The sequence below is a fragment of the Mercenaria mercenaria genome, chromosome 9, assembly GCF_021730395.1.
Source record: "Mercenaria mercenaria strain notata chromosome 9, MADL_Memer_1, whole genome shotgun sequence".
NCBI classification, from domain to species: Eukaryota; Metazoa; Mollusca; class Bivalvia; order Venerida; family Veneridae; genus Mercenaria; species Mercenaria mercenaria.
Genome location: NC_069369.1, coordinates 66790448 through 66805431, shown reverse-complemented (window position 1 = coordinate 66805431; position 14984 = coordinate 66790448). Strand labels below are relative to the sequence as shown.

At 36.4% G+C, this 14984-nt stretch overlaps 1 long non-coding RNA gene across 1 annotated transcript; it reads left to right on the top strand.

Annotated features, from left to right (window-relative positions):
• The first annotated feature begins 1462 nt into the window (after positions 1 to 1462).
• LOC123548081 (uncharacterized) lies at positions 1463 to 14697 on the top strand. The gene is made up of 2 exons (XR_006685815.2): positions 1463 to 1568; positions 12338 to 14697. It is a non-coding gene; the product is annotated as an uncharacterized LOC123548081 (long non-coding RNA).
• The last annotated feature ends 287 nt before the right edge of the window (positions 14698 to 14984 follow it).

Here is a 14984-nt window from a genome sequence, read left to right as displayed (position 1 = left end):
TCCGCGTCCCCACCTTGGTTAAGTTTTTTTAACACTTTCTCTTTTTTCATCATATCTCTGTATTTACTTGATGAATTTAAATCAATCTTAAAATAGTTTTTCCTTATCATCACCCACATCATCTGACATAAGGGCCATAACTCTTGCACCAATATTTTTTTTATTTATCCCCCCTTTACACTTATATTTTCAGGTTAAAGTTTTGATGAACTTTCACTCTATCTCTGTTATTACCGGATGGACTTGATTCAAACTTAAAATAATTCTTCATCATCATCACCCACATCATATGACACAAGGTGCATAACTCTGACACAAATTTTTCATGAATTATTTCCCCTTTTTACTTAGAATTTCAGGTTAAAGTTTTGATGCACTTTCACTCTATCTCTGTTACTACCGAATGGATTTGATTCAGACTTAAAATAGTATTTCAACGTCACCACCCACATCATATGACACAAGGGGCATAACTCTGGCACATTTTTTTCATGAATTATTCCCCCTTTTACTTAGAAATTCAGGTTAAGGGTTTGATGCACTTTCACTCTTGTCTCTGTTATTACAGAATGGATTTGATTCAAACTTAAAATAGTTGATCAACATCATCACAACATCATATGACACATGGTACATAACTCTGGCACAATTCTTTCATGAATTATTCCCCCTTTTAACTTAGAATTTCAGGTTAAAGTTTTGATGCACTTTCACTCTATCTCTGTTATTACTGAACGGATTTGATTCTAACTTAAAACAGTTGTTCAGCATCATCACCCACATCATATGACACAAGGTGCATAACTCTGGCACAAATGTTTCATGAATCCCCCCCCCACCATTTTACTTAGAATTTTAGGTTAATTTTGATGCATTTTCACTATATTTCAGTTATTATGAAATGCATTTGATTCAAACTTGAAGTAGTTGTTCCACATAATCACCCACATCACATGACGTAACATGCATAACTCACCAATATTTAATGAATTATGCCCCCTTTTTGCTTAGAATATACTTACATAGTGTTTTGATATACTTTATCTTATTACTTAATATTTTTGACATAGACTCAGGCTATTGTGCAATATCTTCATCCACCATTGGAGTCATTAAACACTCCAGTGACAGCTCCAGTTTCATCAGATGTATGGCATGCAGTGCAATTACAAGATTAATTTAATATTGTTTGGCAAAAAAAAAAAAGAAAGAAAAAAGAAAAATACGTGAAAATATCGCTATTTTGCCTCAGTTTTAGTTAATATTTTCTTAATTGTTACATGAAATACAAATAGAATGCTATTAATCATTAGACCTATTTGTTTTCTGTAAATAAAAACCATCCAAACATCAAGCGAAAATTTACATATACCAACTAATTAGGAACATATTACACCCCTTTTTTACTCATAAAATCTATGCTTTGATGTGACGACCTCTTACGTCTTATTGATGGATATGACATCTAAGTAAACGTCGACGTTGTTTTGATTTGAAGACCTTGCATATATAGATAATAACTGAAAGACTCTGAATACAAGGAAACTCTTGAGGGAATCTAAGCTAAGGTAGGTCGTACTTTATGTCATGTTAAAATATCAGTACATGTGCCATCTCAGTTAATAATTCTAAAACTCCAAAAACTAATATACAGACTACAGATCCGAAAAAAGGTGATTTGTGATTTTACATAGATATGTTCAAGCTCTGGCACAATAGTATTGATTTAATAGTAATTAGATATAAAGTTATTACAGTCAAATATGACTAGCAATGCTTAAATTTATGTTAATATCACGTCAACGCGACATTTAGAGCCATGTACGCATCGAGAAATAGCGGTTTCAAGTTTGATCAAAAGTTAAAACAAGCTTAAACTAGAAACATCTGTATACTTAATGGGACCTTCAAAAATCGTCTTGTTAGAAACGTTTGGCTTAGTATTTAAAGGATTCTTGGGTGACCATCTATCGAGGTTGTTCAAGTATTCTAATTCGTCGAAAGAGAATATGGGTCAATTTTCCCTATTGTAAAAATATAGTTGAAAGTTTAAAATTATCTTATCAGAGACTGAACGATCGGGGTTTTAGACATGTTCTCCAGAAAGATGCTTGTGTCACCTTCTGTTACGGTTCTTTCTTGAAACAACTCTGATTTCTGATTTGTCTAAAAAAAAGCCATCGTAGTCAGAGGACATGGTCATTTTCCCTACACGGTACGCACTAGAAAATTCAAAAATCTGTTTTGAGAAACTACTTGCCAAATTTTAAAACAGTTTTACACAAATAATCCTTTGGCCGCTCTCTCTCAAGACTACTCATATTCTGGTGAAACAAAATATAACTGCCAGATTGTATAGTAGCTATATCCAATATGTATTCAGCAGAAACTCAAACATATTCTTGTCAGAAATTGCTGGCACGATTTCAAAATGATCATTAAAGGCCTCTCACAACTTTGTTCAAGTTAGTCTGATTCGTCGTAAAAACATGGTCGCCAAAGAACGTTTACATCCATTTAAAGAGAAAATTTTAAAAATCTTCATGTCAAAAACTGCTGGTCCAATTTAAGAATATTTGTCCACATGTTCCTTTGGTGACACTTTACCAAAAAATGTAGAAAAAAAAAGACATGGCCAACATGGCTAAAAATAGAGTGAAAAAAACAACCTTAAAGTCTTTGAATAACATCTCCGGTCCAATTTGAAAATGGTTTCATAGATTTTTTTCTATACCTAAAAAGAGTTTGTTTTGAAACGCCTCACCGTACAATATCAGTAGTTCCGATCACTTTGACCCATGCATAAGCCGCACCAGTAGTATAGGGGTCTCTTTGCTTGTAAACAAACGGGCGCCATCTTGGATGACCTAGTTACTATAATTAGTAACTCATTTGCATATAAGAATTCATAATAAGTGCGCGTGTGCGGCGGCCATTTTGAATTCTAATGACGTATTTATGAAAATGCTTAGGAATGTCTTTTATACTTATCTAGGGCGTGTTCGCGCATATCGAGGGTCAGCCCTACAGGTCACAATAGCCTAAATAGTTTTCCCTATATATTCTATATAAAACTGATTTTTTTCAAAGAGGTAGCAAACAGAGCTAGACCCATTTCAGAGAACAAATCCTTTCCTCATTTTAAAGAGTTATGATAAAACTGATATAAAATGAAGAGAAAAGTAGGGGTCATGTATCTTCTAAGAGAGATTTCTCTGGTCACATTACTGTAAACTGACATCAAAATCACACTTCTGTGACCCAGAAGTACTACTCATACTAAAATTGAGCTTGACTTCACCGAATACAACCTGCTCTCCCATGTTTCCTACCAAAATGTCAACAATACATCCACAGTGAAATTTAAACAAAAACTAGCCTCAATTTAGACCTCTGTTAAGCGAAAAATTAGTATTCAAATACTTGACAGCCATTACGCGACTAGACCAGATGGCTCACACGCTGGTTCCTTTTAGTTTAATAAGACCGGGAGATAACACGAAAACAACGCTATACGCATGCGTTATAAAGAACCTCTAGTATAAAAATCATTCGAAAGAAAATGTATAATATAATTACGTACTGCTGACCAGTCATTAAAACTATACGAGAATACCTATTTATAAAATGAAATTAAAAGACAAACTATTACGCACTCAACGGATGTAAACCCGTCGATATCCCACGCTAAAATGAACCAACACTCTTTATCCGTTTAGAATACAGATTAATACCGTCGTTTCTACACATAAAATAGCCAATCAGAAGGCCGGGAAACGAACCAATAAAACATCTCCAATAAAGTCGTTTTGACCAATGAAAACGTCGAAATTTTAACCAATCGACGCTCAATATTATTAACGAATGACATCGCGAATTCAGAAAGCGAATCGTATATAAGAGAGTGCACAGCCGTCATCCATTGGAATTCATACGGGTGACATGGAAAACTTTACCGTTAACACTTTCACCGGCGCAGACGAATTTTGCGGGGATCAGGCGTTCTCTTCTGCAAATGACAACGGTGAGTCTGAATACTGATCAGAGAATAAAATATTTTGACAGGCTTAAACCCGTTCTTTAACGTACAAATACGATGATTTTACATAGCGCGATTTATGAGCGCATTAATATAATGATTACAATTTCTTTAATAAACCCGATACGAAATACAATAGAAATAATTAACTAAATTATTCATACAACCTACCAGTCCGGATAAATTCGCCTAATGAATCAATGGTTGAATAGAAATCTCGTTTCACTACCAACAGCCAATCGGAATGCATTATTTTGACAAGCGGTAACGTTTTTCCAATACAGGTTGAGACACGTATCGCTTTACGTCTACTCCGCGTTAAAGTGTACATATATATTGATTTTAAACAGCGCCGTTAACGCTTTATACATAATTATAGAAATGATTATAGCAAAATGTCATGAATTTACCCGATACGAAAATGAAACAGAAATACCTAATTTAATCGTTCATACAACTTACCTGTCCAGATAAATTCGCCTAATGAATCAAATCTTTAGATGGTTGAATAGAAATATCGTTTCACTACCAACAGCCAATCGGAATGCAGTATTTTGACAAGCGGTAACGTTTTTCCAATACAGGTTAAGACCCGTATCGCTTTACGTCTACTCCGCGCTATAGTGTACATATATATTGATTTTAAAGAGCGCCGTTAACGCTTCATACGTAAGTATAGAAATGATTAAAGCAAAATGTCTTTAATAAACCCGATACGAAATTGAAATACAAGCACCTAATTTAATCGTTCATACAGCATAAACCGTGATGTGCGCTTTACCTGAGATCCTTTAACCCAATGATATTTACCTGTAGAACTGGAGTATATAACACTTCGCTACCTACAGCCAATCAGGAAGCAGAATTTTGACAAGCGATAGCGCGTAGTTTAACATTTGGCCGCATTATTGAGCGCGTTTTATAATTTCAGTGTATAGCTATATAAATACTAACGGAATTAAAAAGCTAGGTTATTGAGTTTATTTATTTCCTCTAACGGTTTTTAATGTGATAATAGAAAGGAATGTTTACTGTTTTTTAATACATAGATGAATAACTATTGACACGGCAGTCAATTAAGCACGATGGCTGTCATACCTTACCTATCTGTTAAAAAACGTAAAGTACAACATTTCTCTATTATGCTTGGAACGGCTTTAGCAGTGTTTGGTATCAAAGGAAAGGTTTTGACGAGTACTATTGACAAAATGATTTGTTTTATCACATATCCAAAATGGCAGCGAATGAATTTACAGGGCGAAGTATAATAAATAGAGCCAAAGCAACGTTCTGATTAGTTAATATAACTTATAGCATTGCTTTGATTTGCTAGCGATACGGCGCATTTTGATTGGTTTAATTCTCAAAGGAAGGCTAGCTTACGTGTTAAAACTTATCATTTTTGCGATATTTTGGTTCAAAGCTGTTCGAAACTGGTATGTTATTTTATCAATTAGTGAAACGATGTTGAAGAAATAAAATACAATAAAGGAATATGTTGTTTTATTTGTGTGCACCACCACACCTACCGACGCTTCATCTTTTCCGTTAAATCAAATTCGAATGTATAGGTTATAAATAACAAAGACATATTGTACTTTCAATCTTTTATTGCCATAGCTTGTAACACATATACTGACTACATGTATCAACTAAAATAAGACACAATAAATTCATCATTCGACTTCTTGCGATACGCATCAAACGGTTTTAAAATGTCCTTCATTTTTTCGTCCGGAACATCGGTTCATAATGTAATACACGCAATACAGCCCGCATATGTTTGAATCCGTATCCTGTATTTGACTGAAGTTCATCCAATAACGCTTCTTTAACGCTTGCTCAAAATGAACTTTGTAGTGCTCCGGTCTATTACATAGTGAATCGAAAAATTCGTCGGGCCCTCTTTTTGGAAAGTAAAAGACCACCCAATGTTTTCCTGATCCCTGGCTGGTGTCTGTATTCGAAATGACGTATTGTCCTCTACGTATTTGAAGTTGGTCCGCGGCGCATATTGTCACAGGGTACTCTTTTAACATTTCCTCGAGTTCGTAGTTATTCATTTTAAAATGTATAGGTGTTCCAATCTATAGTATCTTGGGTCATGCTTTCGCGATATTTCTTACGTCTTGGGCTGTCTAAATCACGACTCAAAGGTGTGTCCATTTTATACCTATGTCGCTTCAGATCACTATGCTTTCGTGACTGTCTTATTTCCGACCTAGCAATATCAACCGCTTGGGCTACGGGTGTCACAAGTTTTACTACGGGGAGATCTTCCCCTTTTTGTTCTTGTTTCATTGCTTCTCTTTCTCGTTCCTCTTTTAATTCGGCCATTTTTCTTCGATATGCACCGCTTCCTACAAAGTAACGGCCCATATGATCAGGCCGAACGTATCCGTCCCTCAGGTCTTTGAAATGTTGTATCCGTTTTTCAGGGTCCGGTTTATCCGGGACCCATTGTTCTTGTTTATAATCGTACATTTCTATGGAACCCATTTTGACACGGTGAAAGTTAAAGCACGCCAATCCTTCTTACAACGTTCATTCATCATCATCCGATTCTTGATCGTCATCACTGTCTTTATTATTATCCTCCATTGAATAGTCTCCTTTGGTTTTATGATCGGGCCACAACTCAACAAAAAGGTCTTTTCTAAGGGCAATGGCTTGCCGAATAGATTCTTTTACAGTCATCCCGTGCTGATTTTTAAGTTTCTTAGCCGACTGTATAATCTGCTGCTGCGTAGGGTAGTTTTGTAGCTCATAAAAGTCGATTAGAAATCGGGCATAATTTTGTCTTAGTCTCTTTCTTAGTTCAGGCAGCACGTCATTAGCGGTGTGACGGTACGCGTCTTCAAAAGAGAGCCCTTGTTCCGTATAGTTGTTAACTTTAGCGCTGAATTGTTCTTTAATAGATTGTCTGAGAGGATACTGAAAACGCTTATCCCATATCTCATGGCGTGATCGCTCTTCTATAATCTCAACTTTTCTACGTTTACCTGGAGGTCCCTTGATCAAAGATCGTTTCTTTACAAAGTTTGTGACATTATTTCTATTTTCTGTTTCATCATCACTATCATCATCATCATCATCGTCATCATCATCATGGTCATCATAATCCTCCTCCTCATCTTTATCCTTGTCATCATTTTTGTCAGATAAGTATCCTTCTCCATTGAAATAGTCTTCTTGTTTATATTCATCATTCGTTCATTTTCTCTTTTCTGGATTGATCGCCTCGAAAATGTTTTCGCGTAAACGGTGTTGTTCTGGGGTGCTCGATTTTAAGTCTATTACCAAATAACCGTGCGGTCTTGATGTCGCTCGTTCAAACCGTTTCATAAAGATGTTACTAGACGAAGGGTAAATTCTTCTGGCCAATGTAGCAACTTGTTGTCTGTCAATAGGATTATTAAATAGCACCTGATACTGCGTATTCAATGCGGTATCTGCAAGCTTTAGCTTGAGGGAACAAATTTTGGGTGAGATATACGACAGATATGTTTCTGTGGTGACTGCCCTTGGTAAAGAGATCAGCAATTCTTTGATCGCATTTAGCTTCAGTCATCAAGTCGTCAAAGACCAGCAGGTTCCTCCGATTAACATTTATATATTGGGAATCGTTTAGGTAGTCTGGAATACCGTGTACAAATTTGACCCCGGGAATTTCACGCCGAAGTTCATCATACAATGGTTGCCATTGTCCAAAACACCATATGATACGCTGAGGCTAAGGTCTTACAAGATTTGATGATAACAGTTTTCTTGTCCATTCAGTTTTTCCACTACCACTTGGTCCTGAAACGACCATAGAAAATGGATGTTGAAACGTGATCTCTCTTGAGATGTCCCATGCTTGTAATGGCGGTGAAAAACTGTCAGTGGCTTCGTCATTTCTGTGGACATAACGTTGATGTCTCCGCATGTTGTCGATCCTAGAGAAAGACTGATGGCAAACAGGACACTGATGCATTTGTGAAATCGATTTATCAAAAAGACACTGCTTTATTCTGTTTGCCATTCTTACGCTTTCTTGGGGCAGAGGAGAAAGAAGAGGAGGAGGAGGAGGAGGAGTGGAGGAGGAGAAAGTGGAGGAGGAGGAGGAAGTGGAGGAGGAGGAGTGGAGGAGGAGGACGAGAGGAGGAGGAGTGGAGGAGGAGGACGAGTGGAGGATGATGAGGAGGAGGAGTGAAGGAGGAGTGGAGGAGGAGGAGTGGAGGAGGAGGAGGAGGAGTGGAGGAGGAGGAGGAGTGGAGGAGGAGGAGGAGGAGGAGGAGTGGAGGAGGAGGAGGAGGAGGAGTAAAGGAGGAGGAGGAGTGGAAAAGGAGGAGGAGTGGAGGAGGAGGAGTGGAGGAGGAGGAGGAGGAGAGAAGGAGGTGTGGAGGAGGAGGAGGAGGGAGAGGAGGTGGTGTAGGTATATACAGTAACTCGTAACCCCTTCAGTCATGGTTAAATTTACTTTTGACTTATATGCGTGTAATCCCTGTGCGACCAATCAAAATGCGCCGTATCGCTAGCAAATCAAAGCAATGCTATAAGTTATATTAACTAATCAGAACGTTGCTTTGGCTCTATTTATTATACTTCGCCCTGTAAATTCATTCGCTGCCATTTTGGATATGTGATAAAACAAATCATTTTGTCAATAGTACTCGTCAAAACCTTTCATTTGATACCAAACACTGCTAAAGCCGTTCCAAGCATAATAGAGAAATGTTGTACTTTACGTTTTTTAACAGATAGGTAAGGTATGACAGCCATCGTGCTTAATTGACTGCCGTGTCAATAGTTATTCATCTATGTATTAAAAAACAGTAAACATTCCTTTCTATTATCACATTAAAAACCGTTAGAGGAAATAAATAAACTCAATAACCTAGCTTTTTAATTCCGTTAGTATTTATATAGCTATACACTGAAATTATAAAACGCGCTCAATAATGCGGCCAAATGTTAAACTACGCGCTATCGCTTGTCAAAATTCTGCTTCCTGATTGGTTGTAGGTAGCGAAGTGTTATATACTCCAGTTCTACAGGTAAATATCATTCGGTTAAAGGATCTCAGGTAAAGCACACATCACGGTTTATGCTGTATGAACGATTAAATTAGGTGCTTGTATTTCATTTTCGTATCGGGTTTATTAAAGACATTTTGCTTTAATCATTTCTATACTTATGTATGAAGCGTTAACGGCGCTCTTTAAAATCAATATATATGTACACTATAGCGCGGAGTAGACGTAAAGCGCTACGGGTCTTAACCTGTATTGGAAAAACGTTACCGCTTGTCAAAATACTGCATTCCGATTGGCTGTTGGTAGTGAAACGATATTTCTTGTCAACCATCTAAAGATTTGATTCATTAGGCGAATTTATCTGGACAGGTAAGTTGTATGAACAATTAAATTAGGTATTTCTGTTTCATTTTCGTATCGGGTAAATTCATGACATTTTGCTATAATCATTTCTATAATTATGTATAAAGCGTTAACGGTGCTGTTTAAAATCAGTAAATATGTACACTATAACGCGGAGTAGACGTAAAGCGATACGTGTCTCAACCTGTATTGGAAAAACGTTACCGCTTGTCAAAATAATGCATTCCGATTGGCTGTTGGTAGTGAAACGATATTTCTATTCAACCATTGATTCATTAGGCGAATTTATCCGGACTGGTAGGTTGTATGAATAATTCAGTTAATTATTTCTATTGTATTTCGTATCGGGTTTATTAAAGAAATTGTAATCATTATATTAATGCGCTCATAAATCGCGCTATGTAAAATCATCGTATTTGTACGTTAAAGAACGGGTTTAAGCCTGTCAAAATATTTTATTCTCTGATCAGTATTCAGACTTACCGTTGTCATTTGCAGAAGAGAACGCCTGATCCCCGCAAAATTCGTCCGCGCCGGTGAAAGTGTTAACGGTAAAGTTTTCCATGTCACCCGTATGAATTCCAATGGATGACGGCTGTGCACTCTCTTATATACGATTCGCTTTCTGAATTCGCGATGTCATTCGTTAATAATATTGAGCGTCGATTGGTTAAAATTTCGACGTTTTCATTGGTCAAAACGACTTTATTGGAGATGTTTTATTGGTTCGTTTCCCTGCCTTCTGATTGGCTATTTTATGTGTAGAAACGACGGTATTAATCTGTATTCTAAACGGATAAAGAGTGTTGGTTCATTTTAGCGTGGGATATCGACGGGTTTACATCCGTTGAGTGCGTAATAGTTTGTCTTTTAATTTCATTTTATAAATAGGTATTCTCGTATAGTTTTAATGACTGGTCAGCAGTACGTAATTATATTATACATTTTCTTTCGAATGATTTTTATACTAGAGGTTCTTTATAACGCATGCGTATAGCGTTGTTTTCGTGTTATCTCCCGGTCTTATTAAACTAAAAGGAACCAGCGTGTGAGCCATCTGGTCTAGTCGCGTAATGGCTGTCAAGTATTTGAATACTAATTTTTCGCTTAACAGAGGTCTAAATTGAGGCTAGTTTTTGTTTAAATTTCACTGTGGATGTATTGTTGACATTTTGGTAGGAAACATGGGAGAGCAGGTTGTATTCGGTGAAGTCAAGCTCAATTTTAGTATGAGTAGTACTTCTGGGTCACAGAAGTGTGATTTTGATGTCAGTTTACAGTAATGTGACCAGAGAAATCTCTCTTAGAAGATACATGACCCCTACTTTTCTCTTCATTTTATATCAGTTTTATCATAACTCTTTAAAATGAGGAAAGGATTTGTTCTCTGAAATGGGTCTAGCTCTGTTTGCTATCTCTTTGAAAAAAAATCAGTTTTATATAGAATATATAGGGAAAACTATTTAGGCTATTGTGACCTGTAGGGCTGACCCTCGATATGCGCGAACACGCCCTAGATAAGTATAAAAGACATTCCTAAGCATTTTCATAAATACGTCATTAGAATTCAAAATGGCTGCCGCACACGCGCACTAATTAATTCTTATATGCAAATGAGTTACTAATTATAGTAACTAGGTCATCCAAGATGGCGCCCGTTTGTTTACAAGCAAAGAGACCCCTATACTACTCGCACCTGTTAGATCTAAATAAGCATATTCTCCCTTTGTAAACTGTACATTCACAAAATGAGTTTTGTTTCCATATCCTAGTCCAGCCTTTACTCTACGTTATCTGGATAAATGAAGTTATACAGTTATCACTATTTATTGTTGCTATGTATCGAACGAATAGCTGCTAATCATGTCTGGCCACGTGACATTACTAGGCCCCGATTAGAGCTACATAAAATTTCTAACTGCTTTAAATGATGTCGGAAACTTTGGGAAAACTGTATTATGATCTAAATGAACTCTGTAGTGGCAAATTATTCAGCTGTAGAATAAAAGAAAATTACTCACTATGTTTTCACCTTATTATCGAAATAGAAGAGTGAAATATATCTGGTATTTTCACAGAAGTTAGGAACAATAAAATGTGTAAATTTAGTCAAAACATAGATTGCGAAAATAAATTTGTCTTACATGTAAAATTGAAATCAGGTCACTCGTGAACACCATAATTTACATTTCCACTCGTGGCTGCAACACTCGTGAAATTTTGCATTTGATGTTCAATCGGGGAATTATATTTTGATTGTGCACTTAAACAAAACAAATATCATCTGTTTCAAAAGATACTGTGCAACTATTCTGTAGAAAACTATTTCTTTGTAAAATTATTACGAAATTATATTCTTATTTACCACCATCTTCGAAAGTAATTCTAGAATTTATTGGGGTTTTTTTGTGAGTTTTATTTCAAAATTTTACACCAAAGTTTCAAAAAGAACCAAAGGCGGTCTCAGGGACAGGCGCCTCGGCGCACCCCACTCCGGCCCCGCAAAAAAAAATAAATAAATCGACGGAGCAAAGTAAATTTATCTCTTATTCTGGGTGAAGAAAGTGCAAAATATGCATTGTCCCGCTTGCTACGCGCACATAGGCAATCTATCTTTTGTTTTGGGTGAAAAATATAAAATATGGATTTTTTCTCCCTCGCTATGCTCGCATAGATAATTAGTCTTTTGTTTTGTGTGAAAAAAAAATCCATTTTTTTCTCGACCGCTACGCTCGCACAATAAAAATCCGACAAAGTTTGCATGAGTTCCTATAATGGAGGTACATATTTCAATATTTAGGTAAAACAGCTTTTGAGTCCTACGTTAGGACAGCCCCTGTAAGAAAACAGCTGTAATTTGTAATCATTACTAAATAAGTGTGCATTTTATATCAAATCTTTATTCATTTCTTAACAGATCATGAAGAACGCACAACAATTACCGCTTCTTCTTATCGGCATCGTAGTCATGGTCGCATTCTTCTCTGTTGAATCGCTGCCGCCTATGCATAGCAGATATATGGGTGCCCATATGTATCCTGTCTATTCGAGAGGAGGTGCTCATAGGTATCCTGGCTATTTGATAGGCGGTGCTCTTATGTATCTTGGCTATTCGGGAGGCAGTGCTCATACGTATCCTAGCTATTCGGGAGGCGGTGCTCATAGATATCCTGGCTATTCGGGAGGTGGTGCTCATAGATATCCTGGCTATTCGAGAGGTGGTGCTCCTATGTATCCTGGCTATTCGGGAGGTGGTGGTCAGATGTATCCTTACTATTTGAGAGGAGATGGTCATATGTTTCCTGGCTATTCGGTAGGCGGTGGTCATGCGTATACTGGCTATTTGGGAAGCGGTCGTCATATGAATCCTGGCTATGTGGTAGGCGGTGGTCATACGTTTCCATGAGAAAAGCTGTTTTGAGCAATTATGCGTTTGTGTACATTTACTCAATGGATAAATGTAAAACCAGAAAAATCACAATAAAAGTAGTCTAGAGTTTTTTTATGTGCAGTCAGCAACAAATACAGCCACTCTATCCATATATGACTCATTACACCATACTTTTTGGACTACTACTATTAGTCACTTCATATTTTGCAAAATATGTCTGACAAGATGATATGGTCAGTAGATAAGACAGTATAGCAAATAGACGAAACACAACTAGACAAGATTTAATAGGAAACAGACATAATAACACAGCTTTGAATAAGTCAATTTTGTATGTTGATATAATGGAATGTCCGTTTGACAAGATGGTCAGTAGACAAGACAGTACAGCAAACTTACAAGAAAACACAGCGATAAACAAATTAATACTGAATGTTAACATAATGAAACTATAGTTGATCACATCACAGAGTTCCGGCGTTCCATATAGCGGGCTGTGAGTTCATGTCACTACTCTAACTGTAAATTACTAGAGTTCCGTATAGTGTGTGAGTAATTTACCACTGGCACGCTAAAGAACGAGAAAAAAACTCTGAAACTGGAGCGTTTCCTGTATGAATCGCCAATAGGTTACATTCTACCAATTCAATTTCTTCTTTAATTCATATTAACAATAAAATATTCAGTCCTTATTTTCATCACTTTAGAGCACTTCAATGATATGAAAACCAGACACGGTCATTTAGTATGACATGTCTTCCTATCAAAAATAGAAAAATATTGACATGTTATGTTGTATATAAGAAAAATAATCTGTTCTGAGAAACAAACCCTCTAAAATGCCCCCATGAAAACACCTGTTTAGCAATCACGCGTAGGTAGACATTTTTCGCAAAGAATAAAACTTATTCCAGGAAATTCACACTAAAATGGTCTAGATCTTTTCTCTACAATAAGCAATAAAATTAAGCCAAAAATATAACTGTCATCTCCTCATATCACTCATTTTACCAGATTCCATCCATAGCATGGAACTAAATTTTGGACTACTTCATTCATAGTCACTTCCGGTTTGGTGTAATCCGTCCAATACGGTATACCGGAAGTAAACAATCTTGTGCGCATGTGCACTGACGGATATTTCGGGGCTGACGAATCTCACACTACACCGGTGGCAACTATAAATAATCTTTAAACAAAGAAATGTGTAACTGAATAGATAAAGTTGAAATCATGTAAATTACGATTTTAGAGAACAAAAATATTACAGTTATTCTATGACAGGTCTTGCAAGATAGCGGCTGAAAATCAAACGTTCGCTTACGTTGAAATTCAAGGGGCGATGTCCAGTTATAAGTCATTATGAGTCCGAACGGTATCTGTATACAATAGATTGCCTCTACCTGCCTGCTCATTTATATATAAGATTCGTTCACTCACCGTTTGAATGTGCGGGCGGAAATATCTGGTCAGAGTATACCCGTTTAGGCAAGAGCGAGGCTCTGCTGAGTTACCACATGACAGTTACCAGAGAGCCATTTCTTCCATTTAAATCAGAAGAACGCTTTTCTTTTAAGTACTATTCTATATAATTTTTACAGTTTCGCTTTGTAACTGTTTCAGTTAGTAAATAGAAAAATAAAATATCAAGTATAACAAAAAAATCAAACTATTTTTAATTCCTGTGTTGTTTTCTTTTCATTTACTCCGAGGCAACCTATTGTTTTATATAAATGTATATGGTTTGTCATCTATTAATGTAAATGGGATTCGTTTCTTTTCTAACGTTTTGTAGTTTATAAACATGGATAAGTATCAAATAGGGAATACCACTTTCAAAAAACGCGCCCCCACCACCCTAAAAAACAAACAAACAAACAAACAAACAAACAAACAAAAACAATAAAAAACAAAGAAACAAAAAGAAAAAAACAGCAGGCAGCAGATGTGCATACCCAAACACACACACAGCCACATACAATTTTCAATATATTCAATAGCTTTGAGCAGTAAATTTTAAAACATAAATGAGTCATCACGATACAACTTGTTAGTCACAAAATACAATTGAATAACCATATTACATTGAAAGAAAATCATATATCAAAATTAACATTAAAGGAAACATACAAAAAAAAAAATGCACACACATAATACCTGACTGTTGTGTTCT